Genomic DNA, 16,075 nt, shown 5'->3' with positions numbered 1-16,075 from the left:
CATGTTGAGCCCGAGTTTGAAATAAAAGACGGGATTTATCATATTAAAAAGGGAGCTAAATTCTAGTTTTGATATGCAGTCCATAATAAAACTCCTAGTGATTTCTGTTACAACTGTGTATTCATTTCATTTTGTTAGCATCACTCCTTATTGGGATGTATAAAAAAGACCGTCTTCTCTATCGATGTAGAATGCAGCACAAGATTATAGGTCACGAACAAAAATCATCGCCCAAGTGGCCATGTTTGCACGAATATACACCTGTACTTACAACGGAATGGACCACAGTGTCTGCGTAAATATTTATGTATTTGGGCGTTTGTGCTTTCATTCGTAATTCGTATTCGATTCGTATTCATATTCGTAAAATACGATTTGAAGTGGCCGTCATATAAAAGGTACATGCGCTTGTGCTCTCATTTGCTTCGTATTTCCAGACAGATCCGTATCAAGTAACCAAAGGCCGCTTTGACTTTGGTAACTAAATTAAAATATGGGCACATTTTGTTTAGCAGGTAAATTGGTAAGGAGAGTCAACAATGGTATTGGGATGGAGTATAAAGGTTACATGTATAAGCCGCAATACAAGACCAAGAGGGGTTATCGATGGCGCTGCTATGAATTTCACTCAGGCTGCAAGGCGGCCATTCATGTTGACAACAACAATATCATTATAAGACAATTCAAACTCTCAAACCATAACCATCAAAAGCCTGAGTTAAAAGTAATGGACGGAATATATCATATCAAAAGGAGAGCTAAAATTTCTGATTCAGAATAACTATTCGTATATAAAAGGAGGGATTTGTTAAAAAAAATTATATAAAAGTACAAATGTAGTTAAAGTTTAATAAAAAAAATTTGGCGAAAATATCGTTTAAATTTAAATTACCTTGATTTTTGATTGTAAGTTTTAAAATTTAAGGAAAGAAGTTTTAGATAGACTAAATGTGAATGTGTTTTGCACAAACTTTTCTCGTGAATTTTTTTAATTTTAAAGATGACGGTATTCAGTAAGAGCCGCATTGAAATCAAAATTCAAAAAATTCAAAATTCAAAATATTTTTATTCAATTAGACCTTTACAGGTTCTTTTGAATCGTCAAAAGCATCTACCACTGGTTCGGAATGCATTAATTTAAATTAAGAGGGCTCTCTCCGTCACTCGTTTCATACAATCGTAGTTCCAATTTCATTTGAATATTAAGCAACCAAAGTCCATGAAATTTCGCAGACATATTCTAGAAACTAATATCTATGTCTGTGGTTTTCCAAATTTCTGTTAAAATATTCGGTTTCAAAGTTACGCGGTCTTAAAAAATTTCATACAAATCTTTGAGCCCCTGTAATTTTAAAACTACATATTTTTAGAAAAATCTAAAACACCACAGACACAGATATTAGTTTTTAGAATATGTCTGCAAAATTTCATGGACTTTGGTTGCTTAATATTCAAATGAAATTGGAACTACGATTGTATGAAACGAGTGACGGAGAGAGCCCTGTTAATACATCGACTGATTAAATCACAGAAGTCAAAGATGTTCGTTTCAATTTGAACTCACTGGTGCACCTTTCGAACCTTACCTTTTTCTTCATATCGTACTATGTTATAAACATACATCGACGTTCTACTAAAGTTGAGTTTTTGCAGTTGTGATGACAACATTGAGTAAAAGAGGTAGACAGCTTCTCATGAAGGACGGCTACACCTACTATTCCCATAAACCAGTAAAGGGTGGTATGAGATGGAGCTGCACTAGTTCGTCCAAGTGTAAGAGTCAGCTAACCGTCATTGATGGTACAGTGAAGAGGAGCTTAGAAGACCACAACCATATACGACCGTACATCCAGTCTAACGGAACGTATGTGAAAGCCAAATATTTAAGAACATTTAGAAACTAGACGACCCACCTCGGCTTTACCATCATCATCAGCCTGTGGACACCCACTGTTGGACATAGGCCTTCCCTAAAGAGCGCTACCACACCCGGGCCTCAGCCTTCCTCATTTAGCTCACATTCCATCCACTCTGTTCATAGGTGGCGTGGCAGCTTTTCAGACCGTCACTCTGGTAACCTGCCTGCTCGTTTGCTCGCTAACGCTATTATTTAAAAAAATGTGAGCTATACAAAGTACATAAGTAGAATCTTTTTGAACATATTATTTACTATTCATGATCATCATCATCATCTTAAGTCACTAAAATATCAAATGTTGTTATATTATTTTAATAGGTATACTTAGATAGTTATTAAGTTGAGTTTGACGAACTTATTGCATTTTTTTTCATATACATAATATTAGTGACCCTGTATAAAATAAATTGATGAAAATGACATTCAGGTATTGTTTGATTGTCATAATATATACCTCTAAATCTATACTAATGTTATAAAGAGGTAAAGTTTGTTTATCTCTGGTGCTACTGAACCATTTTAAAAATTCTTTCACCAGTAGAAAGCTAGGTCCATTATTTCTCAGTAATCTATTTTCATGTTAAAAAATATTAGAGATCGCTACGAAAATTGTAATAAGCCACCTAAAATACGTAAGACATACCTACATACATAGACTGCTAAAATCATAACCCTTCCTTTTAGCTTTGCCGTAGTCGGGTAAAAAGAGTCAATCAATCAATCAATTAATCAATTTATTGCAAATTTTGGTCTTAATCTAAGCTTATAATAAGTACAGCCAAATATAGCCTTACGGCATGCAATATTTTACACATTTAAAGTCAAATAGAATACAATTACAATCAAATATAATAAAAATAAAATAATATAATGTCTAATAAGAAAAATGAAGAGAATCGTAACAATTATTATGCTTTATATCTATTGGCGTATTCTTGAATGGTGAGTAAGCCTTGTCCACTAAGTATTCTTGTAAGGTCCGTTTAAATTTTTGGTAATTATTAATATTTAAAATTGTTTCAGGCAGTTTGTTGTATAGAATGCACGTCATTACAAATGCACTGTTACTAAAATGTGCAGTGTTTGACACCGGCAAACCCAGTTTATTTTTGTGTCTTTTACTTATTAATTTTTTATACAAGTGAAGTGAAGTGAGTGTGTAACGTTGGCTAAAAGGAATAAACTTAACTTGTATTTGCAGCTCATTTGATTACAATGAACAACGATAAGAACTGCTTACTTCACGCGGGACACACATTTTTCTTTAGGTACAGATTATTTAAAAGGGGCCAAAAGTGGGTCTGTACCAACTTCCCTCGATGCAAAGCGTACCTGTGTGTGGACGACGAGTTTTACATCGTCGAGTGTATGACTCATCACAACCACGTACAGAAACTTTTATACCTTTGCCCTAACGGCAAATACGTTAAGACAAGCATGAGTGCTCACGGGTGTGGATCAGCGCTGAAAGATTCCTGACCTTGGTAGCCAGCAGCCTCAGTTGCTGTTATATGAACCGCTGCTTCAAGACCGCTGGTGTAGAAACCATGAAGTGGTGGTTCCATTGGTGTAATTGGGATGATGACTATGTCAAAAACAAATTATTTCTTGGTAACTGTTAAATAGAGGGTCTAACAAAATTTGTAAAATACACGTCCGCTGTTAGTTTTGAGTTTGATATCCATTTTAAATTGTAGATTTAACTAAAAAAGTACGTAAAGTTTATGACGTCATATCTGTGTATTTCATACAAGCTACCTGGCTAAGCAAGCGTTTTGACGTTTGATAAAAATCTCTGATTTGACTAGTAGTCATCAACCTTATTCCCTATATTATGATAGACTACAGGCCCATGTTTAAAAATGGGTGGGTCATATGAACCACCAGGTGACGTATACAGGACGATATAAGAGCATAAAATAATAAGTTTCAGCACTATGCCGTCACTTGTAAGCTGTCCAACAGAGTGCTGGTGAGAATTGAAAAGTGCAGGTAGAGTGAGTACATTTTGGTCATATATTTTTGTACGGCATTTTTACCATCGATAGATCCATGAAAAATAATAAGAAAGCGCGCAGTGCCGTAAAAAAATGGTGCGCCACAAAGTCAGTAAATGTTTTGATTTTCTGACAATTTCCGGGGTAAATTTGGTCATTTAATTCTGTACGGCACTAGTTTCATACTGTTTCAATACAGCCTCTTATCCATTATTCCGCAACGCCGTACAAAAATCATGCGACAAGGGGAAAAAATTGAGGGTAGCAACCCCCTCTCTTTCCGTGGTCCGGGGGGTGATTTGAGAAAGTACGGCTTTGGTTCCAAAACATTATCTAGCACTCAAAAGTACTATTAAAAATAATGCCGTAAAAAAATTAGTGTTCATTTGAATGTGTATCAATAATTATCTTAATTTCATGGTATACTTAATTTTTAAAACTGTAAAATCATTTGACTCTGTACGGCAACTTTTTTTTTAACATGATAGTGTAAAATACTATTGTTATATAGTATTGCCGTTCAAAAGAAATTGTTCTAAAAAAAATTATAGATAAATACAAAAACTGAAATTTTTCAAATTATTGCAAAAGTTTAAATATTCATAGATTAATAAAATATAGCTATTTTCTACGCTTTTCCCTTGTTTTAAATAGTACTAAGATAAATAAATTAGGAAAAAATTATGCCGTACATTTTAATGCAGACCATATCTTTTAGGCTGATGAAAATGACGCTACCATTTTAAGGGTAGTACTTTATGGCCATCTGATACTGTACGGCATTAACATATTTTTGAAGAGAACAATTGATAATATGATAAAATCACTATGCCGTCTAACTGAAGTGAACGGGCGTGTATATAATATCCACAAACCCTGCAAACCTTTGGACCAACGAAAATGTACGGCATGTAAAAAAATATTATCTATGCATAAAATACTTTCAAAATAAATTAATTTTATGTTGTTTCAAATCACCCCCCGGAACACGGAAAGAGAGGGAGTTGCAACCCTCGATTTTTTCCCCTTGTCGCATGATTTTTGTACGGCGTTGCGGAATAATGGATTAGAGGCTGTATTGAAACAGTATGAAACTAGTGCCGTACAGAATTAAATGACCAAATTTACCCCGGAAATTGTCAGAAAATCAAAACATTTACTGACTTTGTGGCGCACCATTTTTTTACGGCACTGCGCGCTTTCTTATTATTTTTCATGGATCTATCGATGGTAAAAATGCCGTACAAAAATATATGACCAAAATGTACTCACTCTACCTGCACTTTTCAATTCTCACCAGCACTCTGTTGGACAGCTTACAAGTGACGGCATAGTGCTGAAACTTATTATTTTATGCTCTTATATCGTCCTGTATACGTCACCTGGTGGTTCATATGACCCACCCATTTTTAAACATGGGCCTGTAGTCTATGAGTCTTGTTGCTTGAATTAAACTTTAAGTTATTTATTTATTTATAAGATTAATAAAAAATTATGTAAGTTAGCAATGCGTATATTATTTTTGAAAATGAGATCCTAATAATTTTGGTTATATGTGTCGGTATCTCAAGAATTCTAGTTTGAATAGGTTTTTTCAAGTCAAGGTGTGAGTTATAGTTGTGTACTAATTTTTTCCTAGCAGACAGGTTGGGAGGGATTACTATTTCAAACTCCACAAACTTGCCACATAGATTAACAAACTTGGAAACTTATAAATAGACCAGTTACTCGTAAGCCTATCTCACATTGGTGACATATTAAAATGCTCTATGAAATGATAATGAGCCTACTGAGCTGGTAGGTAGCTTGGTGGCGGTCAAGGATACACTTAACATTTAAAAAAAGCCGGAAAGTTGGCTTACTTGGAGTAAACGTAATTTGTATTTGCAGCTCACCTGATTACCATGGACAACGACAGGAACTGCTTACTATATGCGGGATATACATTTTTCTTTAGGTACAGATTGTTCAAAAAGGGCCAGAAGTGGGTCTGTACAAACTTCCCTCGATGCAAAGCGTACCTGTGTGTGGACGACGACTTTTACATCGTCGAGTGTATGACTCATCACAACCACATACAAAAAAGTTTACATCTATGCCCTAACGGCAAATACGTTAAGACCAGAATGGCTGCTTATAATCTTAATAAAAAATTGAGTTAGCTGTATGTATTTTATTTTTGTATTGAGACCCTAAAAAAGGTGAGGTAACTATATCAGTGTCGCAAAAATATTAAAATATTTTTTCTTGTATCTTTATCTTTTCTAAACTCCTGCCACCTTAAAAATGGTATGGCTCTGAATTTTCTTGGGTATAAAAATTAATAAAAGTTTTTCCTTTCCAAGCTCAACTTATTACAATGTCCAATGGCAAGGAGACTTTGCTCTACGGTGGTTACACGTTCTTCCTTCGCAGCGTGCGTCGTGATTGGCAACGCTGGGTCTGCACCCGCTTCCCGAAATGCAAAGCCGACGTCAACGTTAACGAGTGCCTTATAGTGGTACGCTGTAGACCTAACCACAATCACGACAAACAAGAACTGTATAGGTGCCCCAACGGGACTTATATGAAGAAGAGGAAACCTTAAAATTATGTCTCACAGACTTTGGTCTACGGTCTGACAACGCTAGCTTTGCATCCGCTCTGGAAAATGCAATGCTGAGTGGCTTATTGGCTCCACAGTAGAACTAACCGGAACCACGATAGATAAATGTATAGGAACCCCAACGAGACTTATACGAAGAAGAGGAAACCCGTAAATATTTCTCAGAGACTTTGGTCTATCGTGGCTATAAATTCTTTCTTCCCAGCGTGCGTTGTGACTAGCACTGCTGTGCACCCGCTTTCTGAAATGCAAGAGTTGTCTAAACACGTGTCTTATTTTGTTGTAATACTAAGCAATCCCGACAGACAACGTGCTCCAACGGAATTTTTTATGTATGAAAAAGGAAACCAGGAAATCATTTAAGATTAAATAATCAAACTTTAATGTGCTGTTGTAATTTTAAATTGAAGACGTTAAATAAAATTTGAATCTTCATAATTGTGATTAAAAAAATGTTTTTTCTTTTCTAATATAAGCACATTGACAGAACTAGCCACAAAGCTTGCGCAGTCAGCAGCACAAGCTTTCAGCGTTGCGGCTTTGGCATATACAGAACTTACAGAATCCTGCAATAAACGCGAAAGTATGAATGGATGGATGTATGTATGGATGTTTGTTACTCTTTCACGCCAAAACTACTGGACGGATTTGGCTGAAATTTGGAATGGAGATAGATTATACCGTGGATTAACACATAGGCTATTTTTATACCGGAAAATCAATCAGTTCGCACGGGATTTTTAAAAACCGATATCCACGGGAATGAAGTCACGGGCTAGTTTTAAATAAAGTAATAGGATCGGTTGTCTTTAATACAGAAATACCGTGTTACTAATTTTCTACAAAAGGTTCGAAAGTACGTAATTGCGGTTCACACTTTCACGCTCCTTCGCCTCTTCTACCTATTTTGATTTGTAATAGATTCTGTAATGGACTAAACTTTCATACTTTCATGTGATTGCAGCCGAACTCATAACAATGTTGAACGGCAAAACTGTACTACTATTCGACGGCTATACATTCTACAAGAGGTACGAGTTGAAGAAGTTCAACAAATGGAACTGCACGGCGTATCCGAAATGTGATGCTTATGTGAATATAGACAATGAAATGAGCATATGGGGAAGCAATACGAACCATAATCATTTGACGAGGAAGATCATTCAGACATCTAGCGGACGATACACACGTTTATAGATGAATTAAAAACTGCAAAACTAATTTTGGTGTGACGTTACCATAGGTGTACAAAATATTACTTCTCTAGATATACCTACATGTAGAAGTGAGAAAGAAAAAGTTTATTTTTTGCAAGTTAGGCCACACATCACCATTTATACCTAAGGGTCTGTTTGTTTGTCTGTCTGTTCATCTGTCTGTCTGTCAGCAGGCCGTATCTCATGAAACGCAATACGTAGAGAGCTGAAATTTTTATAGTGTGTATATTTATTGCCTATTACAACAAATAATAAAAAAAATCTAAATAGGCGCCAGATAAATTCAAAAAGCGATTAACCGATTCTGACGAAATTTGGTACAGGGTTAGCTTATATCCCGGGGACCGACATATGCTACTTTTTATCCCGGAAAATCAAAGAGTTCCGACGGGATTCTCAAAAACCCATCCGCTTAACCGATTTGTATGAAATTTGGTACCGAGGTAGCTTGCGTCCATGTTATTGATAAAGGCAACTTTTTATCCCGGAAAACCAAACAGTTCCCACGGGATCTTCATAAACCTAGATCCACGCGGATGAAGTCGCGGGCATCCTCTAGTTGTTTATATTTATTTATTTTAGTTTTAAGCGTTTGAATTGTAATTATATAAAAAGCTTTAAAAAGTTGGAATAAAAATATAAAAATTGAAATGTAGTGTTTTTCCAAAAATACTTTAATCAACTGAAAACAAAAATTGGCAACCCTAGTCTCGACCGTGCGCGTGCGGATCGTCAGGCATGCAGGTTTCCTCACGATGTGTTCCTTAACCGTTAAAGCAAGAATATTTATTTGGTTAAAACGCACATAACTGCAAAAAGTTAGAGGTACGTGCCCGGAATCGAACCGGCAACCCCCCCCCGAGAAGAAGACCGACGAACTAACCACTAGGCTATCACCGCTCTATATAGCGTCTATAGTAGTAGTTAGTATAGTTGTATCAATGTATGGGATTTAAGGTAAACCAAATTCAACTAACGTCTACGTTACAACGAGTTTTTCATTATAATGAACTGACGTTATAAAGAGTTTACACTGTAATTTCGCCTTATTTTATAGCTGAGGTGATAACAATGACAAACGGAAAGCGGCTGATACTTTTAGACGGATATACTTATTACAAGAAAAATAAGTCCAGAGGTCTCACCAAATGGGTCTGTACTCTGTCCGGTCATTGCAAAGCCCATATAAAAGTCGACGACTACCTTTGCATACGTGATGTAAACACGGTTCACTCTCATGAAAAAAAAGTTAACGTAGTCAAGACGTCTTCAGGACATTATGTTAAGATGTTTCATAAAAAATAAAAAGATTTGAATTTACAAAAAAACATTATTTATCCTGACTAATTATTATAACTTAACAAATGAAAGAGAATTGTATAAGAACATTGGCATAATTCATAATGTAATTATATGCTACGATCCAAGAATCCCTATTGGTAGGAATTAATAATCATTTTATTTTATTTTGGCTTTTAGAAGAAGCTAATAACACTTAATTTCGGAGTAACGATAAAATATTATTTAAAAACTAATAAATATCTACGGACTGCAAAAATCATGACCCTTTCTTTAGTTCTCAACCAAGTCTTAATAAAAGATTTCTTTTTAATTTATTTATTCGAACCAAAAAATTATAACAAAAAAGAAGCTGGACTTATAAGAGATCTCTACCAGTAAACCTGGGCAGTGGGAGAGATTGTAAAGGAAGGTAAGGGTAAATAAAGGTAGGTATAGGTACAAAAAGATAGAAAGTGGGACTTATGGAAATGCTTAAATAAATAAATATTATTTCTTACAGAAGTAGAACTGATAACCACAGTTGACGGAAAGCAATACTTGAAATACCAAAGCTATTACTATTCTAAGAGGTCTAGATACAGTTGGAGATGTATCAACACAAGTAGATGCTTCGCCAGGTTAAAAGTAGACGATTTTATGAATATAATCAAACCGCCTAAAGATCACACGCACGCACCAAAGGTGTTTATCAGAACTAGCAACGGGACTTACGTGAACACACGGACAATGTATACGTGTGATTCCACACCGGTACATATCCGGGTAGGGAATATTCCATATGTAGAGATGGATCATTTCAACAGATAGGATGTAAAAAATCACGTAAAAAGCCTTATCATCTGTCACTCTTGCTTCTTTACTTAAAGTAACCTGTGAAAAATGAATCATGAATCTAAATCTTACAAAGTTTGAAAATAATTATATTTCATCCCGTTTTATTGTTTAAATTCCGCGCGTGTACGGTCATCGACCGGAGCTAAGACGCTTAACAGCGCTCGAGCGAGAACACTGATCGCTGGTTGTCAGAAAGGGGAAAACATCTATATTAATGTAACAAACGTTTCACGGAACATTTACAACCATAAGTACGAAAATACAATTTCCGTGAAAAACCATCTGTAAAATATTAATACTATTGATCTTGATCATAATCCCTAGCTAAATTAATGTAACAAACGATTATAAGTGCGAAAATTGAAAAATCTATGAAAGATTATATTGTGAAATGACTGTAAAGAAAAAAAGAATAATTTCATCAAATGAAAACGAAGTAAGAGTAGCAGTAATGGGCATCTCTAGTGGCAAGTATTGTTTATACGAAATGATTGCATCCATTGCTTTAGCAAAGTTCATAATGTGCATAAGTGTAGTGGTTGGAATCAAAATATTAGTATGGCGCTATTCATTAACTTTCCGAAGAGATTAATGTAGATAATTGTAAAAATACTTTAAAATAAATGTTATTGAATATCTGGAAATCTTTTTCACACTTTCCCAGGTATAACTCCCTTTTAAGAACTGACTTAGTCTTCGACCGATCAAGAAGCTTTTGGTTTTCCCTGCCCTAAAATATTTTACCCAAAAAAATCGTTACAGGTGCTCAAGAAATATACACAGTGACCGGAAAGCGTTACTTGCAATATCAAGGCTACTATTACTCAAGAACCTCTACTTATCGATGGAGATGTATTTACACAAACAGATGCTTCGTTCGTCTGTGTGTAGACGATTTATTACGCGTTGTCAAACCCCCAAAACTTCATTTTCATCAGCCCCCATTATTCTATAGAACACTCTCTGGTGCATATATGAATCCACGTGCACGGTACTGCAGGAGAAAGTAAGAACATCTCATTTCAAAAATATCATGAACTACATTAAATGTTTGAAACTTACTTCCATAATCCGAATAAAGGTTGATAGGGATACCGATTTGCTAAAATTTACTTACTCTGCCTTCTGCATAATATAATGAAAATGTATGTTTGACAAATGGTTCTTCTAACTTTCTAAGTAATCTTTACTTTTCCTACTCTCCCAAGAGCCAGATAGAAGAAATTTAAGTTTTCTAAAGCATTATTTTTATGTTTAGTAGGTATAAATTAGCAAACTCTGTGGTATTAATCATATGACAATTGACAATAGTTTTATTTTGTTAAATTGACATTCAAATGCCATGATATTATATGATATGTATAAATGTATGTATACAAATCATTCCACATAAAAATATAAAATTCTGTAAAATAAGTAAGTAATTTCATATGTAGAAAAGTAGAATAGTTAGAGAATTTGTACTTATCAACAAAACCCGAACAGCGTACTTAAAAATCTATTTTGTTACAGTGCAAATTATAACAACGACACAGGGAAAGCAATACATGAAATACAAAGGCCACTACTACACTAGAACTCCGAACCTTCAGAACCGCTGGCGCTGCATGAACACCCACTACTGTTACATAACTCTCTGCGTGGACGAATTCATGAACATATTAAAGGAACCACGGGAGCACATGCATCCTCCCAAGCGGTTCTATAAAACTTTAGACGGGACGTATATGCTAGCAAAGGAACGACATCTCATTTCGCTTCCAGCTTATGATGCATCGCGACGACGTGCCAATAGAAGGAAGGAGGAGAGTCTCGCTAAATGTATAGATTCAGGCCCCAGTTATGAAATTCCATTGTCTGATATGACAAAATAGACACACAGCCACCTTGTGTGCGGATGTTGCACAAAATATGTACTTTCAGTGACAACAGTACAATGACCGTAATGTATTTTCAGTATTAAAAAGTTGAATGAAATCATCACTACGATTCGGCTGCAGAAGATTTCTTTGATGTGACCGATAAAGCCGTAGTCTACTTAATTTAAAAATATAATAATATTTAATAAGGGCCACCACAATTTTGTTGATTTTTTGATCAGTCAAGTATTGTCAGTGATGATGATTTAAATTAAATAAAACGGGTTGTTATTAATTAAATTTACTAAGTAATATATTAGAAAAATAAATTTAAAGAGAAAACTATGAAGTCAACTATATAGTACAACTTTACGGGTGGCCCTTTTTCTGTTTTGCGTAGTTGCATTCAGATAATACTCAATTCGCCAACGTGAAGTTGACAATTTAAAAAATAATACTAGCTATATTCTTTCACTACAATGTTTTCCTTAAGTAGGTATCATAATCATAATGAATTAAAATAAAAACGAAACTTTTAGAAATAATTAATTAGTAGGTAAGTGAACATTTCTATAACTATTTTAGTATTATCAATTCATTCATTGTTAGATGGTAAAACACTTAGGCACTATATTTGTATCTGTTGTTATTTTATTTAAAACATATGAATTTGCACTTCATCATCATGATTTTGGTTACTTAATGAAAAAAGTCATATCACCTGACTGTCCCGATTGTGATAGACCGGAGGACGTACACCATTTATTGCTGGAATGTGTTCGGAACGAGGCGGAGAGATGGGAGATATTCTCTAGATTTCCCATTCTTCGCCAGGTCGGCGGCTGTAACAGTGCCCTATCCCAACCTCTGTCGGATGAGGCTAGGGCTCTGTTACGGCTGTACAAGAAGGCCGGGCCTTACGCAAGTAAGTGGTTGTATAATGTAGCCTTACGGAGTGACATATTCCACACGAAAAAAAAAACTCCTTAAAATAAAGAGTAGGTATTAAAAAAAACCCTTAAATGACTATGACTAAACCCATGAATGACAAGGGTTTATTTACATAGTCTACCATTCTGGCCAAGTGCGGATTGGCAGCCTTTACACACCTTTGAGAACACTATGGAGAACTCTCAGGCATGCAGGCTTCCTCACGATGTTTTCCTTCACCGTAAGCAACTGATATTTAATTTCTTAAGACACACATAACACCATTACATTTATACTTCATATTCTACAAGTATTTTATTAGAGAAGAGATAATAATATATCTTAGTACGCCTATGCTTTAACTTTACATCGGAAAAAACTAATTTCATTCACTTTGTAATTTTCAAATCTGGTTTAAGAGGGGTCTCTCCGTCACTCGCTTCATACAAACGTAGTTCCAATTTCATTTGAATATTAAGCAACCAAAGTCCATGTGCAGACATATTCTAGAAACTAATATCTATGTCTGTGGTTTTCCAGATTTTTGTTAAAATATTCGATTTCAAAATTACGCGGTCTTAAAAATTTACATACAAATCTTTGAGCCCCTGTAATTTCAAAACTACATATTTTTAGAAAAATCTAAAACACCACAGACACAGATATTAGTTTCTAGAATATGTCTGCAAACATGGACTTTGGTTGCTTAATATTCAAATGAAATTGGAACTACGATTGTATGAAGCGAGTGACGGAGAGAGCACTGTTAAGGCAATTACTTAGTAATCAGTTTTGAAATAAGGCTTTCTTATAATAATTTAAAATATAGGTAATAATAGTAATAAAGAAATCGTTGGAATAATATTTATAAGGACGTACACGATTATTATTAACACTTTATGCTCGTATATTATATTATCTTAATTAGACATAGTTAATATTATTGTGTGCAAAATCATGTGTCCATTTTATTTTATTTCAACGAAATACTAAGTATTAAATTACTAAGTAAATAACTTTGATTGTAAGTAATTCAATTTAAAAAAATGTGTCATGTTAATTTAATAAATATTTAATTTGTTCAATATATAGCTAGACTTCGTGTTTGTATCGTCTTGACTTGATATGATTTGAACATCGATGTGTATGGATTAGCCTTTCCCATATAAATCCGACTGCAAAAATGCGCTTGAATCTTACGTCATTTTTTATTTTTTAAAATAAGAATATTAGCCAAAGTCAAATCAAAGTCACTAGTGACAAAGTCAATCGACTTTTGCAAATTCTATTAACTTGTTGAGCGCGTTTTTTATCTTCGAAGGGCCTATCCATATACATCAATGGATTTGAACCACAGCATAGTAATACCTACTATGTTTAACATTTTTTCAATTTCTTCATTTAAATAAATAAAGTCATATAAAAAGTGGGTTTCAATATAAGTTATAGTTTAAAACAAATACTATTTATTTAAAATCTCTTTTGAAAATATAAATCTTTATGTTGTGTGTATTTTTTTCAGGAACTTTTATCACCTTGTTAAATGGAAAGTCGCAAATGCTATTTAATGAATTCACCTTTTTCAAACATTGTAAAACACGTACATCACATAGGAACAGATGGAGCTGCACTAAATATCCTAAGTGCAAAGCATATGTGTACGCAAATGAAAACTTGTACATTTTGGAAGTTCATAATGAACATAATCATATGAGCAGAACGCTTCGTATGGTCAAAAACGGCGCGTATATTAAAATTTGATAGCTAATGTCTATAGGGGTCAAACGTTTTACCTTATTTATACAATTATCACATTATATTTTAATGTTTAATATTATAGGAAATACAAGTATGTAGATCTAAAAACTAAATCCTTTACTCATAATCATGACTCTATGGTTGTCTTATAAATTAATTCGTCTAATAAAGCTACTAATTTTTTTAACATACAAATCCAATTATTCTATTTTCAAACTCAACCTATAAAAGCTAAGTAATATTATACTAAACAACGGTAAGTAATATTTAATTAGGAAAGTTGTTGGTAAATTATAACTTATTCAATGAATATATTTTACAAATATTTAATTCAATTCAATTCAATCATCTTTATTGCGAATTTGGGTTAGTTTACAGATTTTAATACTATTATTATTCGGTATAATATTAATTTTATCTGCTATAATTTTATAACATTTCAGCAAGGATTATAACCCTCCGTAATGGTAAATCTCAAAATCTATTATACAGAGAGTATACTTACTTCAGACATTCTAAAAATCGGTGGAGTTGTACACTCTACCCCAAATGTAAGGCTTATGTATACGTCGCTAACGACATGGTTATTGAAAGTGATCATAATGTCCACAACCATACCGTGCGGAAACTTCATATGACAAGTGATGGCATGTACATCAAGATTTGAAACCTCTGTACTAATGCATTATGGTTAAAAATTCAGGAATAATAAAACTATTAGTCATTACCTACTAAAAACTAGGAGTCCACAAAATACTAAAAGGTCGTTTGTTAATGAATAAATTTTTGGCATTGAGTAGTTTAAAACATGGTATATATAGTAAAATACTACAAGTTTTAGTTTCCAATCCATGTTTTACTATACAACAAAAAAACGGTAGGTAAAACTACATCTCATGAACAGGTACATGTATTCTCATGTAACTTTGTTTTCTAATGTACCGCGTTTTTTTGTATGTACCTGGGGACATTGAGTTCTTCCCACGGGAACTCAGCGATGACATCTGTATAGGTATATAGTTAAACACGGAATGTAAAACATTATTATAATACAAAATTTCAACCAAATTGTAGTTATTTCGAATTTATCCGCTTTCGTTATATCGAGTTTTTGAAGCTTTGCCGAGACTTTTAAAAGTTTTTTAAGATTTAAACTTTAAATTTCAGGACACCTCATTACATTCCGTAAAGGGAAACCTCCGAATCTTGTATACAGAGATCATACTTATTACAAATACTACGAGAAACGCGATGAAACCCGTTGGAAATGCACCAGATATCCGAAATGTAAAGTCTTAGTTTACGCAAATAATGACATGGAAATAATAAGTATTCATGACGAGCATAACCATATTCCAAGTAGAATTATAATAGGGAGTGACGGATCATATTTTAAAATATAAATTTTTTACCAACAAACTTATTTTATTTGTTTTCATCTGTATGTCTTACTTAATATCATAAATGTGAAAGTTTGGATGTTTGAATATTTGTTATTCCTTCGCGCCACTGATTTGTCTGGGAACGAAGATACCTAACTTATATTCTTAAATAATACATAGGCTTTTTATCTTAGAAAATCAAAGAGTTTTTGAGATTTGATGTAATTCATAAGCCCTTGAAATAACAAAAATCAGCAGACATTTAATTCCTTT

The 16,075-nt window shown here is 34.0% G+C and overlaps 2 long non-coding RNA genes across 2 annotated transcripts; both read left to right on the top strand.

Annotated features, from left to right (window-relative positions):
* Positions 1-1,625: 1,625 nt before the first annotated feature.
* Positions 1,626-6,078, top strand: LOC123869257. Its single transcript, XR_006796848.1, has 2 exons — positions 1,626-1,864; positions 5,806-6,078. It is a non-coding gene; the product is annotated as an uncharacterized LOC123869257 (long non-coding RNA).
* A 4,561-nt stretch (positions 6,079-10,639) lies between these two features.
* LOC123868893 lies at positions 10,640-11,999 on the top strand. The gene is made up of 2 exons (XR_006796757.1): positions 10,640-10,839; positions 11,386-11,999. It is a non-coding gene; the product is annotated as an uncharacterized LOC123868893 (long non-coding RNA).
* Positions 12,000-16,075: the final 4,076 nt, after the last annotated feature.

This window comes from Maniola jurtina, chromosome 10 (assembly GCF_905333055.1).
Source record: "Maniola jurtina chromosome 10, ilManJurt1.1, whole genome shotgun sequence".
NCBI classification, from domain to species: domain Eukaryota; kingdom Metazoa; phylum Arthropoda; class Insecta; order Lepidoptera; family Nymphalidae; genus Maniola; species Maniola jurtina.
The sequence above is the reverse complement of the archived record's forward strand: the minus strand, read 5'-3'. Positions and strand labels throughout refer to the sequence as shown.